The sequence below is a fragment of the Taurulus bubalis genome (assembly GCF_910589615.1).
Source record: "Taurulus bubalis genome assembly, chromosome: 20".
Lineage (NCBI taxonomy): Eukaryota > Metazoa > Chordata > Actinopteri > Perciformes > Cottidae > Taurulus > Taurulus bubalis.
The window spans coordinates 13,710,870-13,732,249 of record NC_136608.1 but is presented as its reverse complement, the minus strand read 5'-3'; positions in this window follow the sequence as shown (position 1 = coordinate 13,732,249).

The window sequence follows — 21,380 nt, the reverse complement described above, 5'->3', positions numbered from 1 at the left end:
CTGTATCTAAAATAGACAATACACCTAAAGCATGGGAATGAAAAGACGCATGCCTCAGACGTCTGATGTAATAATACGCAAGATTTAGAAGGAGCAGCAAGTTGACTGAGTTTACTTCCAGCTATTGTCGCTGGTGGGACTCTGCACCTGTTAGCCTCCTCTGTGCATCCATTGTGAGATCTGCTCCACTTCCAGTCTGCTGCAGTACAGCAGGTAGACCCAGATCAGTCCCTGCTCCAGGAACTCACCTTTCAGAAGCTCCCTCCAGTGCGGGTCCCACTTGAACACGCCGGGTATCAAACCAGATCTGAGTTATCCCCCCTTCTCAAACACCTTGTTTCCAGTTTCCAGTTTCCACTGGTGACACCAAAGAGGGAAAAGGCTGCTATTCCATCTAAGTGCTCACAGAGCAGGCTTGACTGAGAGAGCACAGGAGAGAGGAGAGAGGAGAGGAGAGAGGGAGGAGAGCAAAAAGACAGAGAGGGCTGGTGTCCTATTACACGCTCTCCACTGAAGTCCCCCTCCCCCGTCCCCCCCTACTCCTCCTCCTCTTCACCCCCCCTTCCACGATCTTCCCCCTTCCCTCCCTCTATTAACCAGACAGCAAACTTTAACCTGCACAGCTCAACACATCTCGTACCTCACACAGCGAGAGAGGGCGAAGCCGGAAAAAAAAAGGTCCGACACATTCGTGACTGAAGCTGCTTTTAATTTAGCCGTAAGAACAAATATCACATCCCCACCCCCACCGCGACGCAAACTGAAACAGACATTTTCCATTTGTTTCTATTTTCATCCGCATTTTCTCCATTATCAGCGTTTCCACCACTATGAATCAGCTGGTAAGTATTTCCTGACACCAGGTTTGGTCACGTCTCGAACAGAAGTTATGACTCAGACACGGAGCGTCGTTCTGGAAACCGTTTGGCTTCATCGACACCAAATCAGACGTGTCGGACGTCAGGGATGTCATTTATACGACCCATTTTTGTGTGGCGTCACGTTGTGATCTTTGACCCCGCGAGAAAAATGAGAAGATGAATTAAGAAGAAGAACAAGAGGTACAACGCCAATGTCCTTCTTCCTTTTCGGTCTGATCGGCGGTTACGTGATTAGAGTGACGGCGGGTTGCGTTTCTCCAAAAAGTTGATTCTGTTTTCTGGACTGGTGTTTTTGCAGCAACGCCTCACATGGTGTGAATCTAGCTTGAAAGGTCCACACACATGGTCGCCACTCTGTAAAGCTGGGCTGAGACTCACTGGTGCTATGCACGGATGTGTAGCAGGTATGTTTACCATGTGCTGCATCTCGGGGAACTCCATACTCTTCTACTGCACAAGAGGGAGCTGCAGGAAATCGGATAAATTGCCACTCGAGTCAACATTGGTTTGGGATTTGACTACCAGTCAAAAGAATTAAGAAAAAAATCAAATCTGGAGGTGTAGAGTCGGAGAGACATAAGCTTACCATACCTCTGTAACCCGCTCATTAGCTCTGTTTCAGGCTAGCGGCTCAAGGCTACATTAGCTGCTTCTAGCAGCAGACGATCCACTTGCACAGAGAATGAAGGCGCCAGGACTTGACATGGAAAGGAATGTGTGGAATGGAAAAAGGTTATGTTCTTTCTTTTAAACTTGCAACATGGCAATATCCTTTACTGAGGTGTGTTTGCATGCAAACATTTGCTAAAAAGCACTAAAACATCGGAGATCGATGAGAATATAAGTTCCCTTCACCGTGAATGTCGAGCGTGGCTAAAAAAAACGCTGAGTTTTTCCTTTTTACTTTGCAGATGCATTCTTTCTTAAGCCGCCCTTACCATTCCGTGTATTAAAATATCCTCTTTTGAGTAATGTTGCCACAGAATGGATGGATTTCATCATCTTAAGTAGTAGTGAAGTGAAGTAATAACATATAGGACATTCTTCATCCGATGTGGTCAGCCACGGAAAAATATGAGGATCTGCGTTTGGTTGAGAGAGACGCACGCTTCGTTTCAAACCCGGAGCACGCGAACCCCCAAAATGTAGGGAAGGAAAAACACACACTTCACACATCACTTTTAATGGGCTCATTGGGGGAATCTTGCTCAGCACAGGGATTTAAAAATGCTATGTAGAGAGTCTAAAACCATGCCAAGCACTCCATCAACACAAACACTTATCCCGGGACAGATTGGTAGCTTCATCGCAAGTCCAAACCAGAGGAGTCAGGAGTCTAGAAAGACTTGGATATGTCAGCCACATGTGTTTGATTTAACTATATCCATACTGAGCTCCATGTTCATGAATGGGTGCATTTGTGTTGCTACCGAGTGGAACTTCCCTGCAGGTATGAGCCAGGATGTGAAGGATTTCACAATTTGAGGTAGAATTAGAGCTTATTTCTAAAATCACAGCTTCAGGAAAGAAATGAAAGGGACTGTGTGTGTGTGTGTGTGTGTGTGTGTGTGTGTGTGTGTGTGTGTGTGTGTGTGTGTGTGTGTGTGTGTGTGCCTGGTCTCTGATGAAAGCATTTGAAAGACAGAACGTAAAATGGGGGTGAAAAGAGGGGGTCGCTGGCGGCTGAGACAGGAGGAAATAATTACCCTTCTCCCTGACAATGGAGCCTGATTTACGCCTCTCAAATTAAAATGTCAGGGTAGCCCACCGGAGCCACGCAGGTTTCTCATCGGGCACCGATTGCACCGGCATTATTGGTGGAGTAGAAGAAGAATGGGAAGAGGTGGGTGAGAGAAAAATAGAGATGAGGCGTATCTTTTACTAGCCCGACGACGGCGCTTCATCTGTAAATTAACTTAATGAGCACGATGAGCCGAAGAGAGCGCAGCCGGCTGACAAACACGTATAAGTGTACCGACTGGCAGGAGACTTGATTACAGGGAACCACTGTCTTACGGTAAGTGGTCGTAAAGCCTTAAAAAACAACAACAAAATAAATCAAGTGGCAAAACGATTAGTATCAAAGAGGATGAAACTGATCACGCAACATCTCTGTTACACAACTTGCAGGTGGCTCTCTCGCTTGATCTTTTAGCCATGCACACACACACACATAAACACACACAAACACACACACAACCTGCCCCTTGTTAGCGCCGCAGATGTTACGCATTTGTCACGCTGATGTTAAATGTGCAGACCAAGGCCAGGGAGAGCCCTCCCGTGATGCTCGCTGTAAATCCAGCACATGTATGCACTCGGCAGATCACAGGCTCAACTGTAGCGTGCTAATATGCTATCTCCACTGCTGTAATAGCTCCTTATAGGTCACTGCTCACGTTTCATTCAGGGCTTTGCTCTTTCCTGTGCACCCAAGACTGTGAGAGACATGATGAGCTGAACACAAGGAAATCCATGTATTTCCTTGTGTCCTTTTAAATGGGTTCAGAACATTGGGATTTCAAGATTTGGTGGGGCTGAAACTAATGATTATTTTGTCGACAAAAATGTCAATTTCCCACAGTTTCCCAGAGCACGAGACAAAGTCCTCTTTAAAATCATGAAAAAAAAGAGAGAAAAGAGGCAAGTCTCTACATTTAAGGAGCTGGAGCCAGTGAATGCAGTTATTGTGCTTCACTCAAAAGTCCATTGTCAGAGTTGACAGATCTTTTCTGACAGACTTTAATGGACTGCAACACTCTCCAAAGTCTGTCTGAGATCTTGCACTGTAAGAACATTTCCAGTTTAATCCGTAAACTAATAAACGCACAAAGCAAGCAGTCATAAACATTTCCAAAAAGACGTCTTTAGCTGGTTGACACTTGTTTGATGATGCTTATTAAAATATCAAGGAGACAAGCAGCTTGTCATTTTCCAGCCGTGAGCTGATTGCCGTGCTGCACATATTGTTTCTAGATATAAATCCAGACTATTCCCATAAGGGCAGCTGATCAGATTTTACATTATGTGCATTCCATCTGTGCAGCCGGTGTGTGCTTGTGGCCGACACTTCCGTAAGCCCATGAAAGTGTAGAAAAACAAAAAAGGCAGAGACGTGAATAATGGGATTGCTAATTAGCTGCTGGGCTACAAAGGGCAGATCTGATTAATGCTAAACAGGAATAGGCAGCGCCCTTCACTTTCAACAGCTCACTCTGGGAGATTAATCGAGCCCTGTGAGAAAAAAAAGGTGAGGAATTCTGCCAGAGTCACGCTCCGTGTCAAAACAGCTTGAGAGAAACGTCCTCGCGCCTCTTTCTCAGCGTCTGCAGCCATCAGCTGGAATCCATGCATTACAGTACAAGTGCAGCGCCGAGTGCCGATGGGGTCCGACTGGGGCTGAAAAACGAGATGGAGTGTGACGTTCTCTGTGAGAGGCTTATTTCCATAATTGAGGGCATCGGCGATGCAACGTAAAAGCTTCAGCACAGATTGGAACAGAGAGGGTAAAGGTGAAAAAGAAGAGGGCAGACAAAGCTGTTGATGAACCGCAGAAAGGGAGCAATTAGTGATTTAAAAAAAAGAAAAAACACACAGGCAGACCCACTTTTGTCGCTATAAACCTGGATCTAAATGTAGTTAATGAGGATGTAAGCTAACATGTGGCTGAACAATAATGGTTCAGACATCTATTTAGTTTTTTTACCATAACCTTTTAACATTTATGTTCAAAACCGCCTACGGTACATATTAACAACTCCATTGGGACATAACAATCTGCCGAGTCAGTCAGCAACACAATTTTTCAACTAAGCATTAAGATGTTTAGTAATCAGGGAAAATGACTCAAAGGGCTAGAATTAAAATCAGAATCCTCCCCACCTGAGTCCCACTTGGTACAGTCCTGATTGCCGGGACAATCAGGAAACACCGGCAGCATCTGGAGGATCATTAAAGCTTCATCCAAATCAGAGCAAATAAGAAACCAAAAAAAACAAATGCCGTGTCAGAAATCCTCATTGTACGACTGTACATTTCTGCATCTATGAAATGCAAATGCACTGTTAGATTGCTAGCAGAAAGTAGTGTTGTGCACAACTGCTAGGAATGATTTCAGACAGCCAACTAACTGATATGAAAACATCTAAATTCCTGACTTGAGAAAGTCTGTTCAGCTTCTCCGATCACCTTGACTCACCACGTCAACATGTTCGTCCACAGGAAATGCCCCGACATGCCCCCCGCCATTAGTGAAAAGTAATTTTCAGGCAACATGTACACGCAGGTTGACGTGCATATTGATCCGCATTCCTGTTGTTAACCTTCTCATACCCCCGTCTTTCAATGGCTCTTTTTTTTGTAGACTGGAATAGGGTGATGTAATGGGGTGTATCATACAACAAATATGTTCTGATGTAACACCCCTAAACCTGCAGCACTGCGCCGCCGTCTTTAGCATAAAGGAAGAGCATTCGTGATATTTCTGACACGATAATCGAATGCCATGGTTACTGAATGTGCCGGTGAGGAGCCCATCTGTCCCCGTTTTACCTGACACACTATCCCAGTGAGCTCTCCTGTGTGTCTCCTCTAACATCACTGCACATCATTTCCTGTCCTCCTCACTTCCATCTCAGTTGGTGGTGGGTGGGGGAGGGGGGACAGTAAAATCAAATTAAAAAAGTTCTATACTCGAGGTATTACCTTCCACAGGGGAACTAATGGAATCTGGTTATGATTTATCCCACTTCCTGCTTCTTGTGCAGCTTCTGTACCGCGTGTGATACGGTGCAGGGCTCCACACTTACAGCTCGATAGATTTAATAGAGAATCCGCAACTTTATTAGTCTGGCTAATAAACTTAATGAACTTACACGTAAAACAGCCACTGTTAAAGTAGTTGTGGTTTTCAGAGGCAGCTTTACGAGCCTGTTGGACTTACCGGTTTCACAGCAAATATCCAGATATCAGAATATCTGAATCAGGACAGAGGAGTGTTCTGTGTTGATTGTTTCTTAATGCATGCTTCTTATTTCTGACACATTTTAATGCTTTAAGGAATACTATCTGTCTTTAGGGATCAGCGAGATTACTTCCAAAAGATTACATCCACCCGCATGAATGTAGTTTCCCCTTAAGGGAGCTTCCGATTGTTTTTTCAGACTGTATGACAGTGAGAGATGCATTACACATCTGTTTGCTCCGAGGCTAGATTGGAGCCATGTCATGCCGTCATGAAGGGATTTTTTATCAGAATTCACAATAAAGAATAATAAATATAACGAGGTATCCGGTACACCTGTTCGCTGCAGCTTCAGTGTGCAATATTTGGTGTTTTTTTTGTGGAAACATTGGGATCTAGCCTTGAGTTGAAAATGAAGTTCATTCTTTTTAAATCATAGTCCCACTAATAGATACGGGGAAGAGTTTCTTCTACACTGTAAAAAAAAAAGTGGACAACTGACCCAAGGGCACGGATTTCCTTCAAAGTGGGACTGACATGAAAAGTGCGAAATACAAGGAGATAATAGGACGTGTGAGGATTCATTGATCAATGCACAATACAATAGGAAGTTGCTAAATTGAACCTGAAACAATAATTAAAACCTGAAACACTTGCTTTTCAAAATCCTAGACAGCATTCAAATGAGTAACACAATAACAGGCCTGGTTGGCAGGAGATTTTTTATTTTAGAAACACTTTATTAAGAAGCTCACTGTCGAGTATGTGAATATTTGGCACTTGGATGATCACTTTTAGGATTAGACACGATGAGACAACCGGCCCTGGAGACTCAGATTTTTGGATGATGCTGTTGTTGCGAGCGACAGCTGCTGGGAGGAGAGTGCTGGAAGCAGAATCCTGAAATAATGGACTTGCTGGAGGGAGGTGATGTTGTACGGATGGTAAGTATGGGAGGGCTGTCGGCCACCAAGCTGGACTGTAAGTGTTGGGGATTTCACGCTGGAGGCCAATGGGGATCAGAGAAATTGGATGCTTGGAAGGCTGACCGTGTTGGACACCATTCAGGTGGTGATATCTGATGTTTGGTAGCTACTGAGCCAGTCTGAGGATGAGAGCTGAGACAAGAGCTGGGAAAGGACTGAGTTCAGAGAGGGGGTTTCAAGAAGTGGGCAGCGGTGTTGCCCCGTTGAAAGCTGGGAATTCAAAAAGAATCTGCAGAGTGTAATGGATATTTGTGAGAATAGGCAAGCTGACAATGAGGTCCAGATTGTCACTTGAGGAAGCTTGTTCCTGCCAGGTAATCTTGGAAGAAGACAGTAAGTCTGCTTGGAGATCACGGGGCTGCCATGTGTTCTGGAGGATGCAATACACAGCAGGTCTTTGGAGAGGAACGATGTATCAGTCTGCTGCTGAAGAGGATGTGGATATCGGCCGAGATTTTGTCAGTTATTTTGTGACCAGCCGATTGAATGGGAGTTATGAGGAGTTATCACGACCTTCACCGACCATGCTGTGAATGTGAAACATAATGTTGTGAATTAGTAAGTAAGTTACGTAACAAAAGTATGATAAGATGCTGCAAATCAACATAGATTTTTGGAACAGTGACATTCATATGTTTGTTCAATGTATTCTCACACATAACGGTTTGTATGACATCTGCTGGTTACATGCATAGTCTTTTCAAAATAAACCTCCGTCTTCACAGGAAATTCAGTTGGTTAGGTTTAGGAAAAGATTGTAAAATACTGAGTTGGGTTTCGGCAGCAAACCTCTCAGTTTGGTTTAGGGATAGATAGTAACCATGACAGAAGCATCAACATTGACCTCCCGTGTCACATGTGGAACACACTGCAGTCTCCTGGTTGAAATACCGCCGTTTGTGGGACCCGTTCATCTCCCCTCCCGCCCAACAGATAGGAAAGAGGAAGCTGTAACTCTGCTTTTGGGGGCCGACTCAGAAGTCAGCTGGAAGTGAAGCGTCCCTGCAGAGAGGAGGCCGGTATACTGTGGGTCTCGAGGTCGCTCTCCCCAATTTTAAACTCCTGGTCCATCCAGCTGATGTGTTCATCCCGATAGTCAAATCAAGTCAAGATTTGAAGACATGATGAAGGAGAAGACAGAAGGAATTTATTCCCCCATGTTGTTATGATGGCTAGAGGCCGTCGTTGGGATTTCTTGAGAGAAAAGCCTTGGAACCAGTGAAATGAGGTCCAGCAGGTCTGTGATTAGTTTATTTGACAGACTTTAGCTCTGCGTAAAAAAAAAAAAATTCAGAAAAATGTAAATTGATTATACAGTACGTGTATTTCTGTCACTTTTTTTTAACTACGTGCGGAGGGGGGAGCGGGGGGGTTATCTCCAAATCTATGAACTCATTGAGTATCACTCTTCTATGCGCCTCATAATGAAAGGCTGCCATTCACAGTGCGAACACATAGCCACTCAGAAGATGCTATCAGCTAAATAAGTTATTTTAATGATGAGCATGCCGGAGAAGAGACAAAGATGGACTTGAGGACTGAGAGGCATGAGACGGTACATTATGCTGCACACAGAAATGCCTCCACCCCGTCGCGCTACATTCTCATTCAACATCATCATCATCGCAGAGGAAAATTCATTTTGGCCTGTCAGCTACAGCTCATTAACTTGCCGTGCTAGTTCCCATCCTGTTACCGTGCCTTCTGCTGCATTTTTATTGAATTTCATCCCTCATTTCCCCGAATTGTCACTGTGTCCATCTTGTTTGTTTATTACATTGAACATATCATCAGACGTGCATCCTGCATCTGCAAATAGTTTGGGATGCAACACATGCATGCTTTTTATCTTGGACTCAAGCACAAGTCATAACAACAAAATTAACCAGTAAAAGATGCGTGCAAAGTTAATAATGGGTGAATCTAATATGTACCTAAACTGTTTGACCCTTCAAAGATAGCTTGGAGCCAAATTGGCTGATAGGAAAAGTAGTTTTTCTTATCAGTGGATTTTCCTTTCTCTCGCGTCAGGAACATGTTGGTTTAACCTCCAGCTAAACTCTCAGATCGGCCGTGTGGCTGATTTACCCAAACTTTGATAAGATCTACAGTGATTACTTTGACAGTACACACCCTCGGGGATTGATACAGATAGATAATGCATATCAATCGGAGATAATCGTCAAAAGGAAAAGCAAACAAGTACATTCCACCCCAACGCCATTTATCATAATTTACATGACTCAAGCCAATTGTGTAGGATGGAGACAGAGATAACAGTCTGCTTGTTTTTATCCTCGTCATCTGAATTCCTGTCATTTTTCTGTCACTGTGGATCATCGCTCTACAGGAACTTCAGGTGGAGAGGAGCTCCTCCACAGGGATTTTCTTCTCAATCGCCCCAGAGCTACAAGGTCACTGAATAGCTGCCAACGTGTCCGATGGGGTAGATGGCGGTATATATTCTGTAGGCGTTCCCGGTTTAGAGGTGATCATGTCAGCGTCAATTCTGAAGGGTCATGATTGTCCGATTGAGCCTTACGTGGAAGGTCACGGGGTCGCTTGTCTATCGCGGCCCTGGTGTCAATCACACGATGACCTCTCTGACCGAGTCGGGAAATGGAGAAGATGCAGATTTTCTGCTGCCGCTGTAACTCAAAACACAGCGACGGTTAATGGTGCGGTTGGTTTTGATCCAAAAGGGCCACGAGAGCATGAAGAACAACAAAGAGGCCCGGCTTTATTACAAGTCACCACTTGCTAGTTCCTCTGTGGATTAATTCATCACTGTACCATACATACTTTGCATTTTGCACTACTGTTTATCTAATTTAATTTACTTAATTAATGAATACACTCTGCGGCTGTAAATATAAATATATTTCATTCCAGTTAGTTGTATTCTATTGTATATTTAAATATATATATATATATTTATTTTAATTTGTATATATCTTTCATCCCTGTTGCTTCTTTATATATTTGATCTTTTATCTTGTGTGTTTGTATCTTCAATTGTAAAGCGCTACTGATGACGACAAAAAAAATTCCCCTTGGGGATTAATAAAGTATATATTCATTCATTCAGTCAGTTTCATACGTAGTGAAAAGAAGGAACGTAAATGTGCTAAATCAAGACATTTCACCCATAAATTGGTGCATGAAAATATAAAAGAGGATCTCCACAATGTTGAAAAGAAACCTACACCCTTGCGTCCACCTTTTTAAACGTTGCCCTCTAATGACATTGACAACAAAGCCCTTCAGCTCTCTGGACTAGCTCCACAAAAAGCCCTTTTCACAGCAGCCATGTTCACATGTCACTGCGAGGGAAACACACGTGTAATTACTAACATTAATTATGGCCAAATTCCATTTCTGGCGGGTCAGAGCCCTGGGAATTACTATGACACACTCAATAGAACCAGACCATTATTCATGTCCATTACACCTGTGTGTTTACCCCGCTACGACATGTCATGAAAGGCTGCCGACTGGACTCTCACGTACAGACTAACCACCGCTTCCAGCGCTAACAGGAAGACAGACAGAATTGCCCTCTTATCGCTGCCAATGATCAAGTGCTTCGTATTTTTAACTGACGGATATGTCAGCGCATTACAGCCAGTCCATTAGAATATTAAAAGCTTTTATGTAGACGGGCACATTAGTTAAAACGCCTCCTGGCTTCCCCCTTCGAGTCTGTTGTCGTCTATTATTTTAATCAACATGTCTATCGCCTCTCTACTTGGCCAGCTCTCTGAGAGCACATAGCAGCCAAACAAAAAGTCAACGTACACACAGAGTGTTCAACCTAAAGGGAGCTCTCGTCATCCGTCTTGGACAACGTAAACACCTGAAGGTTCCTAAAGGTCCTTTTCCGAAATCATTTCAAACACCAGCGGACAGCTAAATGGGACACTTTGCAACCATTGTTTGAATTGTAAAGACGGATGGATTCTTCACGCACCGACGAGCAAAAATAAACCCCCTGATGCATTGCCATTTTCTGCTATCTCTTAATGCATCTCATCAAGATGCTTTGGGGTTTTTCAAAGTTCAAAGGTGAGTGCTGTCCGCCTCAGAGTGAGCTCAAACTCAACGGATATACAACCTCATTAGGCTGAGAGCCAGAGACTCTTCTGGAAGCACATGCCTCAACTGCCATCAATTTATACACATCAGCAGATTGTTCGGATTCACAGAAGCCGCGGCCCCTCAACACACTACCTGCATTATGAGCAGATGTGCCAGGAGCTGCGGCCCCTGATGCGGAGACGCATGACGAATGGCTGAATTTCACCGGAGGCCATGGGTCAAGTCGTATCCCTTACCCGACCCTGGCATTAGACACAGATGCATGATGTCAGTTCCCATGTGGTGGGACTGGAAGGGGACTGCGAGCCCTTTGACACGCCTTAGACTTCCCCACGGAGCTGCAATCCCAGCAGCCACTCACCGTGAACCCTCATTTCCAAGATACCCACCTCAAATTATCCAGTCCCAGAGGAGCGGCACGCTTTCTTTCATTCACCTTCACCGGGCCATTCCCCTCCACCAAACCAGCCCCCAGACACCCACCAAAGCCATTCACCTGTGGAAGGAAGCACACAGTGCAAGAAAAGGTTCAAGTCACGTCTCGGCTCGTAGGTCCTGTTTTCTGCATGTTCTGGCCTCGTAACTCCTGGTGCACAGCAGATCTTTTTTTTATAATTGATTGAACACTACACAGACCCTCCACTTAGTCAATATGCTGCTTGCACTCTTGTCCTTCCACCATGAATATCAACATATGCCTCCAGCAACTAACTGATATTCTGTGCTGCGGTTTTGAAGGATGAATGTAATAACGTGTTATCTGTGTCATTACCGCAGAATCGCTGGTTTCATTTCATGCAGCTGATTTCACTCAGGAAACAATCAGAATACACTCTATATCCGATGTGTTACCGGAGATAGTCTTTGCAAAACGGGCGGCTTGCTTTCCCACTTTATTACAACATTATGGTTTTGCTTTTCCTCTACATTAATCTCAACTGTAGACCAGCGAACTCCGTTCATGAAACGATATGAGCTTTTTTTATATGCGTCCTCAGTTTGAAAACATAAACGTCGCTTTTTTATGGATTTGCATGATTAATGGCAGTTTTGCCCAAGACTTTATTTTACAACTGTTCTCAATACATGTATAGACTCAACACGGAGAGAATAAATTCATGTGAAACAAAGGCCCATTTATCAGATTAAAGTGCCTGGATGGCAGCAACATGGGAGGGTATACTGGCCCGATGTCACCCTTCACTTATAAATTGGGGCTTGTGTAAACATCCTGCGGTTTTATATGCTTCCTGAGGTCAGGGGTCAAGGGACGAGCATGACTAATCTCAAGATAAATCAACGTCTGAAAGCATTTTGTCATCGGCATACTCGAATTCGATCAGCTTTAAATTATTGTAAAGAGCCTCGATTGGCCCTGATACTCATTTTGATGGATGATGTTTTTAACAACGAGCTTACATATACACTCTGCAGACACTGCATTAGCTGAAAGTGCTGCAAGGTACCACTTGAGTCACATCACAGAACAGTATACCTGTGCATTCAGTTTAGTTTTTTTTTTTTAGGGATTGTATCTGTAGGTAAACATTTGTACACTTTCACAGTAGGTGTGTGTGCAGGGTAACAGGGATAGGATCTAAATGCAGACCATGCAGGCTGGCTGGCAGAGTACAGTGATGTATTACAGCAGAGACTGTATATACAGTGGGCTTACAGAATTATGAGGCAGGCCAGGGTCAACCCCAAGAAGGCAGTCCATTCCAGCAAACAAATCCAACGAGGGACGGTGAGCAGACTGGTAGTAGCAGGTCTATATCCAGGTACATCTAGAGCAGATAACAGATACAAAAAGGACATACCAGATACAAATGGCAGGAACTCACATGGCAACTATGATGATCTGGCAGGGAATGAAAGGAACTGGGCCAGATACGATCCGAGAAGCTGATGATGAAATGCAGGTGAGCAGGTGGGCGGGGCGGAAGGTCATGTGACGGGTCTGGATCTCTGGTCTGATGGATGGATGGATGGAAAATGGCAACGAATGGACCTGGGAGGAACAGAGACACCGTCTGTGACCATCACTTGTGTGTAAAAAGGCAAATGTATATAAATAGTTTATCAGGTAAATAATATGTCACATGTTCAGCTTGCTCTTTTCTCTCCAAAGTGGCCCAAAAACAATCTATTTATTCAGTTTTAACATGTAAATGTTTTCAGCCCATTATGTTGCAGCGTGGCTCCTGGTATGGTGACTTTGGTTGGTCGACACACATATTTAAACCACCAATCAATGGATTGACATACAATTTGTACAACTATTTATGATGCACAGAAGATGTGTCCTTGTGACTTTAGTATAGGTCGAAGTTTTCTCCAAAATAGATCCACATCTACAAGATCAATTCCCACATAGATGTGAGCAAAGTGACATTCATGGTTCCCAGATGATATACTCTCATGATTTTGGTGATGTTGTGACTTTTCATCTGGCGCCGTCATCAGGTCGACCCTGATGATCCTTTGATTTATGACCTGCAAAGCTAATGACATCTCCATCTGCCTCAGCTGTGCTTTGTGGGCAGTGTCAATTGTGAGCATGTTCACACGCTAAACTGAGAGGGCAAACATGGTACACATTAAAGCATGTTAGCGTTGACATTGAGAACATGTTAACATACTTGGTTCAAAGTGTCATAAAGTTACGAGCTTGTTTAAAATCCCTCATTCCAGCTTGCATTAAATACGTTTTTCATATATATATACAATTGTTTTTGTCTGATCTTCTTTTTTAACAATGCAATATAAACATATTTTATATTTAATTTATTTAAGGATAGCCACATAAAAACACAGATAACAGACTTAAAAAAAGAAAGTTAAAAGCAACATAAAAAATCCCAAAAGAGAGACTTAAAACAAACTTAATGAAAAGACTTTTGTGTTTGGGCAAGTATATATATATATATATATATATATATATATATATATATATATATATATATATATATACTTGAAAAGCGCTTTCACCCAAAACAGTGCAGGTTCTGTTCATGCTTCATTAACATGGCTCACCAGCCATTATTTATTGGTGCTTACATTTCAGCCGCGGCCCCTAAAGCCCGAGCCAATCAAACCCTGAGTGACACACTGAACGAGGCTCAGACAGTTTAATCAATACGTCCTGGATTAGTAGTCATCTGAATAACTGCAACCATTAATTATTGCTCCTGCTTTGCTTGCTGGAACTACAGGCAGTTCCGATAAGACCTAATAATCTCAGTTTTCCTGAATATATTTTCTGGTGCTTAAAGAAATGACACACAGTCCTCTCAGATCCAACAGGAAGATCTGCAAAACCATTTAGACTTCCAGTTGTTTCCTCCTCCGGAGTGGTCCTGCAGCGTGAAGGCAACGCAGCATATAATGAATTTTCCTTTTTCCTTATTATTTCTGATTTGAATCACTCACACTGTTGAGTGTAATACCTTCTAAACTTGAATCTGGAATTGCATGGAGAGAATATTTACATTATAGAAGAAGGCTATGGCGATGACTTCATTCTCATGGGGCTTCTGCTATGTCCAAGGTCGGCCCTGCTCCGTCACAAGGAAGAGGCTTATTACGGCAAACAATCTGGCCATCACATGGATTCTAAACACATGTGAAGGAGAGGCAACTTTAAGGTATCTTAAAGGGAACTTGGAGGCTATTCAACACATTTTTGAAGAAACAAAGTCACTCGTTTGTCATCATCTATCAACAGCCAGTATTTAATTTGAGCACCGATCGTTGCCTGCCAATAGAGGACAAGGGAAATCCCTCACGAGCCCTCATTCTGACAAGCCCCTCCCTCTCTCTATATCCCTTTGAGTTGTCTGTCGTTCGATCTGCCACACAAAAATTCAATTACAATGAGGTCTGCATCCTGTCACTGCCCATTTTCTTGATTACCTCTGCAGGGTGACCCCCAACAGCCATTGAAGCATTGAAACTGAAGGACCGGACGAATGACTTTAGGTCCGGGATCAATAATCAAACCCAGTGCATGTCCGCAGATCAAAAGAAATGCCCCGCCCCCAACCCCCACGGAGTCACTCAGACTTTTAGTAAATGAGGAGGAGGGTGGCAGCGAGGGTTCATGTAGAGCCAAGATGTTTAATTAGTTTTACCCTGCAAGTGCCACGGGACTGTCTCCACCCAAAGTAGATGAATAGTGCTAATTAGCCGAGTGGACCATCAGGAACGCTCACAGGTAATTCCATTCAAGCCTCTGATTGATCTCACACATTTCCCCAGGGGTGAGCGGTGGGGTGGACATCTCGGATTGGGCTGGACGTCAACTGGGTCAATCACTTCGGCAGGAATGCGGTCACTTTGTAGAGGCCGCTGTAATCACAGTCGCACTGAGGGCCAAAAGTGTGTTTTGACTGTGCGGGTTTGCGGTGGAGACAAAAAAAAATGGGGGGAAAGTAAGAGGAAGTAACCCCCTTCCCGCAAAAATATAAAACAGTCAAAGTTTGGGGGGCATGTCAAAGTGGCTGCACTAGCCTAAAATAACATTTCACCTTTGAGGCATTCTCACAAAGGTGACCACTGCCTGTTGTCTAGTTTTAAGAAAAGAAGTTTAGAACAGCTGTGATGTATGTACATGCATGGACTTGCTTGCATTTGGTCCTTGGTCCTTTTTTGCTGAAAGAGAACCAGCAGTTAGGTCATTGCCCACACACTGTGGGAGAGCAATAAAACCGATAGCAGCTTTAGAGCTCACTGACATTTGCCAAGCGCACACATACCAATCGAGAATCGAGCCAAGATATGGAATATATGCATATCAGTTGCAGCGGCCCGAAGCTGCGACAGCAGGACAGGACACTTGTGCTTGAAGCTTGAAGTGTATGTTGGAGGCCTCCAAGCTCAATTTTGTTGAAAGTACCGTAGTAGCTGTTCAGTATTTATCAATAGTTAACTGGAAGGGTAATGAGCGTTACACGAGCAGCATTGATGAATCAGGATATATACAAATATCTGGGTATTCATGAAGTTACATTATCAGATTCTATAGTACAATGACAGACTAAATAGATTTTGGTATTATTTATGGAGATCACTTATTTAGTGCAAGACCAGCACGATCAATGCGCATAGTTGTATCGACAGATCAGTATTGATTACAGACACACCATTGCTCTTGGCACACTAAGCCGGCCATGCACAGCATCAGCTCTGAAAAATAATGGAAATTACCTACGTTCTTTACGAGGTCAATGCTGAAAATAAACCATAACAAGTATGTTAATTATTTAACCAGCTAATATAAGCATTTTGGGGGGAGCTTGATTATATGCAAAGTATTCATGACCTGTGAAACACGGAGGAGAAGTATGTGCTGTACTTTTGGGTAACCCTGCAGAACCACAACCAGACACGGATTTCCCGGGTAAAGTGGGCTGGATTTGCAGGAATGAATGCGATCATATATTCTGGTATTTTGAAAGGAATGCCCACAAGCCTTCACATTCCTTAGCGCATCAATTATAGATCCTTCTGGATGAAAACATCCCACCTGTTTGCTCAGTGTGACAGTTACGATCTGAGTTTGGAAGTTAACATTCAGTCCCACATGTCAGAGTGTGTCTGTCTGCTTTGTGGCAAAGTGGAGCTTTGCTGTCCAACTTCAAACCTGAAATCATCTGCAGAGCCACAATGTGACTACGTCCACATCTGTTTGCTGAAATTGGACTGTTGTAAAATTAACAGCCGAGCGCAACGAATCATAGTTGTCTTTGTTTTCTGTCATTTGTTCCTCGTAAACATTTTTCTTTTATGTGCAGGAAAACAAAGCCCTGTCTAGGAACTTGGGACGACGCAGGGAGAGGGGAAGGTCAGCGTGAGGACAAGGACATTTGCCACTATGGTACCTCCAAAGTGTATACAGATGATACACAAATCAGATGGAGAACTGAGAGCGTAAGCAACGTGTGAGCTAACGGTTGGTGTATGACTCCCAGAGGCCCTGTACACTTCTTCACACTCAGTTTGACACCAAACACATAATGAGGCCGGCAGGCCGCCTCTTGGGATGTGGCCAGGGCGCACACACACACACACACACACACACACACACACACACCTAAACACACTGCATTTCACGGTTGCTCTTTGAGAAACAAACTGCCCTTCCTCGTTCTGACGCCTCGTTTCCTGAGCGTGTTTATGCTAAAACACGGCGTCCATTAAAACCAAACTAAAATGGCCGCAGTTAAAACAAAGCCAGAGACGTTGCTGAGCCTCAGAGTCACTTAATGATAAATTCTTCTCTAAACAGGGAAATGTGCCAGAGAGAGGAGCCTGCTTTGAGTTAGACAATAATTTACAGTCAAGTGTTGGAGCCACGGCCACCTGCTGCTGCTGTGTCACTTTTCATTGATCACAGGCTTCAACGGGAGCGAGGCCGAGTGTCAACAAACATTGGTTTTCCAAAGGGGAAAATCTAATGTTTTCCTGTTTACACGATGGATTACAACCCACGAGCCCACCGCTCCTTTCTTGGTTGTTTACTCATCGCTTATACAGGCAGGATCTGGTTCCCCGGAGTCCCGCCAGGGTCTATCTTTGGCCCATGGTTAGTTCAGAAATCTCTGCCAGGGTAATTTTGCAAATTTGCAGAGCTATATTAGGAGGAACTCTGCAGCCCGCAATCCTGCAAATCAGGAGCGCTATGAAACTTCATATGACATTTTATATCAAAAGCATGTCCGCTAATGCGTCCGAACGAAGCTAACATGCAAGGATTCATTACAGGAAGTATTGAAGAAAGTGGCGCGGTGGTTATGTGATGCAGAGTTGAGGCTCAGGGTGGTTGGGGTCAAGAAAAGCTTTGAAGCGCAGATATTTTTGGTCTCACGTTCTCCCCCCTTTGCCATAACAAGGTTAGCATAACAAGCAGACATTCGATTGAATCAGCAGACCCTCATTATGAGGGCAGCTCCAGTCGACTCACACTTGTAACACATCCGAAGCGAATCAAAATCCCAAAACAATCTTCTGGTTGTCTTCTCTATTCAAGCTGCCTCGGTTAATCCTAAATGTCTTCAGTGAATGACAAGGCAAAGAGCTGTGCGAAGAACACGAGATGGAAAATACCATTTGTCACAGCTACCGTCTCCATCAACGGTGACGAGTTAACACATGAATTTACTGCTGTCATGGCTTCATTCCAAGTGGGTGCATTGCTGCTCACTGCAAGAAGGGAAGAGTGGACTTCTCCACATTTGTTCTGCAGTCTAGTGAGTTCCTACGGTGGCCTATTTTGAGGGAAACCCGTCCACATGTACATTACATGCAGTAATTTGACCTATTTTAAAAGAATAGTTCCACATAGAGATACATATTCACATTCAGGCAGAGGATTAGATGACGCGATTGATACCCCTTTCCATATCTGTCCGTTAAATACAAAGCTGAAGCCAGGAGAGGGTTAGCTTAGCATAAAAAACACCTGACCTGTTTTACAGTCATTACAATGCTGTTATTTTCAGTGTCACAGAAGTGAGTAAAAGCAATTGACACGGACTGCATTTTGATGACCATGAAACCTTTTAGTAATCGTTCCAAACATTGTTGATCATCACTTAACCCTCACCCCTAAAGCCTGACCTCTGACACGCCAGCAGGCTGGAGGGTTTTATGAGGTCAAAAGTGCCAAAAGAACAAATGAGCAACAACAACAACTTGTTGTTTTTACAGACTGAATAAATTATATATAACACGTTCATTTCTGAACTTTGAAGTACTGGTTGGCTCGAGATGTCCCCTGGTTTCCAGTCTTTATGCTAAGTAAATATGTAAAAAAAGCAAAGTGTATTTCTACTATTTCTTTCAATAAAAAAAGTATTGATTGGATCTCGTAGCTGTTGGCTCCTCAGGAGGCTGTGAGATGAGATACTGAGATCATCATCACACAGCTGCATTATCTATCACCCACGGGCCGTTGAGACCCCTCCACCTGTAGCTGGACTGCACCGAGCTGAGTCCAATCGGGCCCCCAGGGAGCCGTGTTGAAACACACATACCACAACTCCTGCACCTCTTCATAACAAGGTCCGAATAGCGTTCCAGGAGGGAGCCTTATCTTCAATCCCACGGCCTGCTAACTATCTCCCATCACCTTATCAAAACCTCAGTCATACCCAACAAATCGACTTGGTGGGAAAGCTGAAAAGGATCCCACAACTGGGACGGGTTGCTTGTGCGATTTGAGCGACACGAATGAACAATATTGACGAAAACTTTTGATGATTTGAACCCCTGCGTCAGCACAATAAGAATCCACGACCCTGTTTCTCTCTGTTTTCTTTGTGCTCTGCGATTTTCCGCTGACGGTCTCCCAGCTGTTGTGAAATACTGTGTTGATCCGTGGAAGCCAGAGAGAGAAAGAGAGAGAGAGGGAGAGAGAAGCAATGTTTTGAGCAGGTTCCCTGCTGTCCGATCACTCGGTTTAATTAGTTCCCCGAGACAGCGAGGTATCCCACTCCCTGACAAATGCATCCCACCTCCCTCCCACCGCCCATCCTTCCATCTTTCCATCAATACATCCACCGTTTCCCCAGCTGGCACCGTCTATCCTCCGGCCTGCAGCAAATAACCATAACTTGTTTCTAGACGTTGTGGTTTCAACAAATGAACTGTTAAAGCTTCAGAAGTTGTCCTATCGTAACCTTAAGATCCAGAGCACGCAGGGCGGTGTCAGTTAAACTGTCATGAGCGGGAGCAAGAAGACTGCAAAATCACAGACACGCATGACACCAGCTAACAGACACGTGTCCATGACTTCACCCTGTTTGTGGCTCATAAATCACCTCCCAACACACATGCAGTCTTACATCTGGAGGTTTTTTTTTAGCTCTAACTTGGAATGACAGTGATTTGTCTAATAAGAAACTGCATTTCACGTGAACATATCGTGTCAAAGGATCTGCAAAGAGAGGAATGTGCCCCGTATGGGCTGTTGCAGATTTTTGCCAGAGGAATGTTTTTAATGGTGTTGCCGGAGCGTTTGATGCCGGAGATCCACATCATGAATTATTTTCTCATAATATCCGGAGAGTTGTCATCTGAGGGGGTAGTCATTTTTATAAATGGATATGGTATTGAGTTGTTTAATTTGGTGCAGGAAAGCAAAGCGCGTGCACATGTGACACATTGTGATGTCTCATCGGTCCCTCTCTGCCAGCAGACGGAGACTTGAAGCATGAAAATATGTCTGACAGCTGTGGGGGGAAAACACATGCAGCTGATAAGCTTGAGTTAAAACAACTGGGTGTTCAGCTGGAGGTGATCACAGGATATTTCTCCCGAGAAAGACGCATTCCAGTTTTGACAAGATTCAGCTCTAATTAAGCCGCCTCAAACGCAAACTCCACCGCCCCGAAAAAACCACAGGGGAAAAAAAACAAACACAAAAATCAAATTGTAAATGCAACGTTCATTTGTGTTTGTGTCTGGCAGCTGCCCACGCCTTGTGTCAGCATCACACAGATATAATGCAATGAGTTCAAAATCCACAACGTGAACACTCAGGACAGAGAGTAAGAGCATTGCCACTTATACATGTTGTGCTATTACTTTTAGTCGAGTTGGATCCATTAAATTCTGACAACATCTGCACATATCGACGGAAAATAACAGAATCGTGACAAATAAAAAGATAAAATGACTCGGGCTCATACGGGGGATAACATTTGGAAATGCTGCCACCTAGTGGGCATGTTCGTGTGATAATACAGAATATTCACACAGAGGTAACGTTCAGCTGGCACACTACTGATGAGGTTTAATGGTCTCCTGGCGAGAAAAGACATTGTGAATTATCCTTTTTAAGTAAGAATGAAGATTGAATCCATCAACAACATTAAGGGCTGTGCTGTTCAGTTAAACACAATTCAGCTCTCAGGGTCTCTGTTGATTGGATGATTAAAATACATATGTTGGGAGAGGAAGAGATTTGTGTTATCTTACTTGCAGAGCTGAGGAGAGGAGACAAATTCCTTTATTTGATGTGTAAAAAGTGATGTATTTAATGACAGTACAATTAGCCACACCTTTCACAGCTGCAACATGTTGACTACTACTTTGATAAGCCATGAGGTTTCAGATGGAGACCTCCAATACAGCAGTTCTGTTTGCAGCCACTTGGGGCTGCTCTCTCAACATGCATTATGCGGCTGCTGCATGACATCAAGGGATGAAACACTTAATGGATAAAATGACCACGCTCATATTTCATGTATACTGATAGGTCAATAACCCGGATAAAAGCCTCATTTTTTCTTTTTAAATCGGCGCCGCGATCACAGAGGAGGAGAGGGCGATAAAGAGAAGCGATGCAGTGAGTGAGTCTTTTGAAAACTTTTTGACAATTAGGGTGCACTTTGTGACAGAAGCGAATAACAATACCGTCCAAAAATATGCTGCATTACAGTGTGGGAA